We start from the raw sequence: 7,763 nt of genomic DNA on the forward strand, positions 1-7,763 counted from the left end.
TACCCAGGCTGGAGTGCAATGGCGCGATCTTGGCTCACCGCAACCTCCGCCTCCTGGGTTCAGGCAATTCTCCTACCTCAGCCTCCTGAGTAGCTGGGACTACAGGCACGCGCCACCATGCCCAGCTAATTTTTTGTAGTTTTAGTAGAGACGGGGTTTCACCATGTTGACCAGGATGGTCTTGATCTCTTGACCTTGTGATCCACCCGCCTCGGCCTCCCAAAGTGCTGGGATTACAGGCTTGAGCCACCGCGCCTGGCCTCTTCTCAGGTTTTTAACTCCTGGCCTCAAGTGATGACCTGTCTTGGCCTCCCAAAGTGTTAGGATTACAGGTGTGAGCCACCACGCCTGGCCTAAATCTAAATTTATAAAATCTAAATTTATAGGTTTGACATTGAGAATCATGCAAAATGTTATGTAATTATAAAACAAAATTACTTTTTAAGAAGTATTTTCCTAAAATAAAAGTAAAATAAATCAAAATATGTATCTAATTGGTCTCATGATCACACAGAGAAGAACTATTCCAAGTGACTTTATAATCCAGTAATTTTATATATGATAATGGAATGTACCCTGAGGACAAATACATACACACTACACATACTCCTATAAACATACATTCTATTAATTCAATTTCTCTGGAGTCATAAATTTGAATTTAAAGTAACAATATGAATTAGTAACATATTTTACTACATCCTACTGGGATGATTTGGGTATCAGTAAAGATAACTACAATGGATTGAAACCTACAAAATATGTTTAACTCTGTTAGTTCAAAATATTACTAAAACACAACAACTAGTTGGTCATAATGGTAGGGTACAAGTAAACCAACTTATTATTTTGAAAGCTAAAGGAAGGTGTAAACATTTATCATGCCTTTGCTTTTGAACTGTACTCCTGGAAGCTATATAGTAGGCAAGGAGAACTTTCTTTTTATTCTAGTTGATAAAAGAAGGACTAATAGAATTACAATGTCACCATTTCACAATCCTTAACAAATTAATGCATTTAGAAATAAAGCACAAACATCTGCTAACATAATACAACAAGAGAGAAACAGACATTAGGGCTTCCTGATGACATCACACCACATCCATCAAGTACCCTAGCCAAAGACAACCAAATCTGAATCTTTTCAAACCACTTAGATTCAGTTACTAATTTAAGAACAGAGACTTGAAGAATGTGTTAAAGAATACCACAAGGTTGCCGTTGACAAAAGCCAGTGTATGTCTAGAGGACAAATGACCTGCTCCTTCAACAAATAAATTACAAGAAAAAAAGAGGGCCAGGAGCGGTGGTGTGCCCCTGTGGTCTCAGTTACTCAGGAGGCTGAGGTGGGAGAATTGCTTGAGCCCAGGAGTTCAAGACTGCAGTGACTCATAATAGCACCACTTCACTTCAGCCTGGGTTACAGAGTGTGAGATCCTGTCTCCAAAAAAAAAAAGAAGACGACGTGGAGGAAACGCCCAGAAACTTAGAAAGAACTAAGAAACATGATGACTCATGTTATAGTGAACCCCAAGTTTCTCCAAAGAATCAGTATGTCAGTAGGTTCAGCTCTCTTATTCTTTAAATCTCTATTTTAAAGTTTAACTTCTTGTAATTCTGGTAAACAACCTTCTCTACTGGTTCATCCCTAATTCAGATCTGCTCCCCCTGCCCCCTCCATCCTGACTCATCCCACTCACCTGACCGTCCCTGGCTACCTGCTCTGACAGGCCTATAACCGTCCTTCCCGCCAAAACACCCACCCTGCCACTCTTGCTTGGACCCCTGCTCTTTTTAAAATAGCCAATTGGGATTAGTTAGCTTGTGCAGTCTAATCCTAGCCAATAGGGGATGACACAGCAGTAGGGACAACACACCCCCACTTCCCGTCAGGCATAAATACCCCTTTCCGCTTTATCCAAGGATGCCGCGGCCATCATTGCTCGGTCTCTGCCCCCCGCCCCCCTACTGCCCGCACTTTTTTATAGAAGTAAACTGCCTTGTTGAGAGGACATATCTTCGAGTGCTGTTTCTTTTGCAGCATTGAAATTTTACTTATAACAATCATAAGGAGACATTACTTGGATCTTGATTCAAACAAATTTAAAAATTATTATATTTGCTGGGTGCCATGGCTCATGTCTGTAATCCCAGTACTTTGGGAGGCTGAGGCAGGAGGATATCTTGAGAGTTCCTGGAGTTCAAGACCAGTCTGAGCAACATAGTAAGTAAGGCTTTGTCTCAAAAAAAAAAAAAATTAAAAATTAGCCAGGGATGGTAGCATGTGCATGCAGTTCCAGCTACTTGGGAGGCTGAGATGGGAAGATGGTTTGGACCCAGGAGATTGAGGCTATAGTAAGACATGATCACACCACTGTACTCCAGCCTGAGTGACAGAGTGAAATCTTGTCTCAAAAAAAGAAAATTGTATTTATGAGCCAGCTGGAATTTTAAACAGTGTATATTTGATGGCATTAAGTAATTATTATCAAATGTTTTATATATAATAATGGTAATTTGGTTTTTTTTTTTGAGATTCATCTTTTAGAGGTATATTCTGAAATATTTATGAATGAAATGATAAGGTATGACAGGTGGTATTTGCTTCAGCATTATGTGGCAGAAAGAAATTAGGTGGAATATAGATAAAATGGGATAGGTTATAAGTCAGATTCTTGAAGCTGAGAGATAGGTCAAAAGGGTTCATTGAAAGTTTCCATTACATAAAGTTGGTTATTTTTGAAAAACAGTCTCTGACTCTTAGTGAAGAGCTCTTTCCACCACTCCATTAAATTGGTCATGGAAAACAGCAACCAAAATTCCAGAAATTTCTACTTATTTTAATGGGGTTCCCAAAACAAAGGACAAAGACAGTGGTTAAAATGCTGGTACTGGGAGTTCATGAACTCTGTTTTCTCATCTGACTTTGCCAAGAACTTCCTATGTGGTCTTCAGCAAAATCAGATTTTTCTGTCTTGATTTGGTCACTCTCCAAAAGTGGTTAGAGGTCGAAGTCCACATTATGACAGAATGCAGCAGTTCTAGCCAAGGAAGGCTCTACCATCTGTGTGAACATGACTCACTACTTTATTTTAGGAAAAAAATAAATGAGCTTTTAAATAACTATCAATACAATGCATTAGATGACAAATGTAAAAAGAAAATCTTCACAGAGAAAAAATAAAGATGCTTTATATGAAAGGCTGTTACAGACCAAAGTTTTGTAAGTAACCATTTAATTGACTCAAAATAGACTGTTTCTCTTTAATGTAAAATCTCATAGTTGGGGTTCTCTATAACTATTTTTTCATGGTTTTCTTTGTTTTTATTTGAAATATGATAATAATACTTTCTACGCTGGTTCTAATCTATGGTTTACATTAATTTCTTGTATAAAGGGCTGCTTGCACTTAGATTTTGAAATGTTTTCAATATCAATATCTATAGATAGCCTTGCAAACAAATAAAAAGCAATAATCATTTGATGTTAAGACATATATGCTGTTTTTACTTGTCCATCTTGCCCCAGAAATAAATGAGGTGGTAAAGTAAGTGGAATCAGCTTCCTTTTTTACCCACCTGGCACCAATTGTTTCCAACTCCAGGCATCTAGCTGAGGATGATTTGTCAGCCAAAGAGGTTGAGGGTTATTCCAGAATTCTCAGTTGCTTATATCACAACTAGACAATACCCTTCTCTGCAGAGGTCCAGTCTCCATACTAATCCTTTCCCATACATTTGGACAGATATGTTTTCTCAACCACAAACATATGCCTACGCTAACTTTCCCTCTCATATCTGCAAGTTATTTTGCCCAAGATATATATTTTCATCTGTTTCATATTTAGGTAGCCTCCCTCAGTGCAAGCTTTAAAATGCTGTCATGGCTTTTGGAAAATTATTAAAAGTAAAAGAAAAGTACATGCCAGATAATTATAAATCAGAGCTTTTACATACCAGATAGGAGGAAGAAGAGGAAGGGAAGGAGAGGGATGAAAGCAAATACACACATCAAAAAGTTCTGAAACATCGGCAACTCACAAAAATTAATGGTGAATAACATTGGTTGGAATTCCTTGTCCTAGAATATCAAGGGAAAATGCTGGTATCTGAAGAGAATGCACACAAGAGTCTGAGCACATTCCGCTAAGCCACTCTTAGACCTCTGATCTTGACCTTAGCCCCATATCATGTAGGACATGATGTTATACTTCCAAAGATAGCTCACTTCCTGATCATATGTTTGAAGAGCTCATAGGGGCTTGTGCACTTTGCAAGTAATGAATGTTTCCATTTACACTAAATGATTTATTCTGCAACTGTGAAATAACTTTTTAGGGTTAGATCCTTGACATTTTGGAGATACCCCTCCGTATACATATATACATATACACTCTGCTTTCTTTTTCTTCTTTTTTTTTTTTTTTTTGAGATGGAGTCTCGCTGGGTTTCCCAGGCTGGAGTGCAGTGGCACGATCTTGGCTCACTACAACCTCTGCCTCTCACGTTCAAGCGATTCTCCTGCCTCAGCCTCCTGAGTAGCTGGGATCACAGGCGTGTGCCACCATGCCCAGCTAATTTTTTTGTATTTTTAGTAGAGATGCGGTTTCGCCATGTTGGCCAGACTGGTCTCTAATGCCTGACCTTGTGATCTGCCTGCCTCAGCCTCCGAAAATGCTGGGATTACAGGCGTGAGCCACTGTGCCCAGCCTACATTCTGCTTTGTTTTCATATTCTTAGTTTTCAACCCAAGATTCATAGTCTTAATTTTGTTTGGATATCCAAATTTCTTCTTGGTGTTTAACCCACAAATCCCCATTAATGTTTGTGAGTTGTGATGTCTCAAAACGTGATGCATCCATTTTGCTTTCAGTCCTCCCTCCTGTAATGTGTGTAATAGCTCTGTTTTATAATCGTCTGGTAGGTGCTTTTCTCTCTAGTCTAAAAAAGTTTCTAATAGCCATGACAGTGTTTCTTACAGTTTGTCTCCCCTCCTTCCACACCCCACCTCCCATAATCTCAGCAAAAAGAGTTCAGGATTCACCAGCTGTTCCCTCTCTGCCCAGCCCAGCCTGTTTAAGGAGCAGCACTTGTAGCATGTTGCTGAGAAGTCCGAAGGCCCCCATCTGCTCCTCCTGACCATTTCCAAAACTCAACCACAGAAACTGGGCCTTTCTTCATGCCCACCATTGTCAATTCGCTGGCTACCTACCTACAAATTCTGTTGTTCTTGGAGCTACTCTGTGTTTAACCAGTCCTTCCCAAAGCCAGTTTTTCAGGATCTCAGAATCAACCTAGTTTACATGCTCTTAAATCTTTCTCCAGGGGAGTCCCCCGTTTAACCTAAATGCACAGTCTTGACTTTACCAAATGCCTTCTGTTTGGTAGAGCAGGCTCTACTTGGCAACCAGGACTATGTAGGGTATTCTCCCAGGGCCTAAACCCAACCTAGATTTCAGACTTGCCCTAGATCCTGGCACAAATCAAAAACAGAGAATCCCAAAGTTTAGAATACATAGAATTACCTAGGGGATATTTGTTAAAAAGCAGATTCCTAGCTGGGTGCAGTGCCTCAAATCTATAATTCCAGCACTTTGGGAAGCCAAGGTGGGTGGATTACGAGGTCAGGAGTTCAAAACCAGTCTGGCCAAGATGGAGAAACTCCGTCTCTACTAAAAATACAAAAAATTAGTGTGGCACATGCCTGTAATCCCAGCTACTCAGGAGGCTGAGGCAGGAGAATCGCTTGGACCTGGGAGGCAGAGATCATGCTATTGCTCTCAGCCTGGGCAGCAAAAGTGAAACTCCGTCTCAAAAATAAATAAATAAATAAGAAATCTGTTTTTCTGTAACGCCCCTCAGATATATCTGTATCTGTTCCCAATGATGCAAGGACCATACTTTGAAAAATGCACATAGGGTGATGTCAGATATCAAGTGACATATTTAAGATGCCTGAAGGAAAAGCCACTTTGCACGAAAACAAAGTCAATTAAAATAGCTCCATGACAGTTTATGTTTGCTGTAAGACATTTTCAGGATTTTGATGCTCCTTCCTTTGTTCATGGCGGTCCAAACCTCCCTCTCACTTTGGCTTCTGGCCTTGGTTTGGGACCTCTGAGACAGGGCTCATACCTTTTGTTAATGTATCTTTAGCTTTGCCTCTGAACCTCCATTGTGCTAGGAAATCACATCGTGCTAGGAAAACCTCCAGAATGCCAGATCACTAAGATGCCTATGTGGAAATTACTCTCATATCCAGCTCCTTCCCCTTCCTCTTTCAGGCACAAATGACACAGCACTTGTCAACTGCCTATGCTTGGAAGGAGCTGTGATTAATCCTGGCTAATGAAATATGAGCAGAAGTGACATGTGTGGGATTCCCTTAAGTTTCTCTTCTTCCACCTGTGCTTCCTGGCCATGTGTTCCAGATGGTGCAACCATGAGCTGATGGAGCCTTCATCAGCCCAAGTCCTTCAGAGACTGTGTGGAGCAATTTTTGCTGATTTACCTGGAACATGTAGTGTGAGCAAGAAAGAAACTGTGCTGGATGAATCCACTGAGATTTGGGGGTAGTTTGCTATCACAGAAAACCAAAGTCTATTCTGACTAATATGCAGTGGTAATGTACTTTAATGGAGTTTCCCCGAAGTCACCTCTATTCTTGCTTATTTAGTTGATGGCTGCTGATTGCCTTAAATAATTCAGTATATGGTGAGGCAGGCAATATAATAAATTGTCTTTATTTAGTGGTAATGGTTGGAGGAGCACCTAATAAATGTATTTAAGTAGATAAATCTTTAGTTTGAGACAGATATGTTCAGTGGAATCTCTTCCTGACCAATTAGACTATGAGCTCTTTGAATACAACTAACACAGAGCTGATGGATTCTTCAGCATTTATCTTTTAATCTCAACCAGATTTGGGATCCAACAGACATCATTTGCACTAACTCTAACCTGTGCTGAATTTTCCACATTTCTTCTGCATAGTCTCTGTTGTGTAGACACATAAACCTTAGTATAACTTGTGAGTTCAGAAAAACATTAGACTCTGTCCTGATAAAACACATTAAAATGACTGAGTCACGTTTTTTCATTTAACTCTGCTAGAGGTAGCATAGAAGCTGGGGCAATCACAGCCCTGCAGAGGCTTTTAAGTTTCACTCCTGTGGATTTGTATTCTGTGTGTCCTCCTTAAAAGCTTTCATTGCCCATACAAGGCAAGTTAGGTTGTCTGACTGTCCTTGTTTTACCTTTGCAAATGCTTCAGTTGTGGAGCTGGAAAAATGGCCTCTGAACAGATTCTTCTGGAGCGATTGTCTGATTCCTGGCCCAGAGCAAGATGGGAACTGGCAATTTTCTTTTGTTGTCTCTATACCGTCCTCTGTCCCCATCCCCCAACTCCAAATCGTTAGTTTCATTTGAAAGTTGTCTTTTCTTTCTTTCTTTTTTTTTTTCTTTCCTGCCTAGTTGTATGCACTCTTAGTCTGGCTGACTTTCTGGGCTCTGATCCAGCTTAGTTTAACATTGTTTATGCCTTTCAGAGCCTTCTTGGGAGACTGGTGCTTTAATTAAGAACATATTGATTTTAGATACTAGAAAATGTCATCTGACCCAAAATATCTCTCCATTTTAAACCTCTTCAGCAGTTTTCTCATTGAACCTTAATCACTCCATAAAAATAACCACAGTCTATTTTGAGCATATTTACACTTTTAAATGTAGCTTTTCTTTTTCTCTTTTTTTTTTTTTGCAGTTTC

The sequence above is a fragment of the Sapajus apella genome, unplaced genomic scaffold (genome assembly GCF_009761245.1).
Source record: "Sapajus apella isolate SASKATOON/1434 unplaced genomic scaffold, GSC_monkey_1.0 scaffold78, whole genome shotgun sequence".
In the NCBI taxonomy this organism is placed as follows: domain Eukaryota; kingdom Metazoa; phylum Chordata; class Mammalia; order Primates; family Cebidae; genus Sapajus; species Sapajus apella.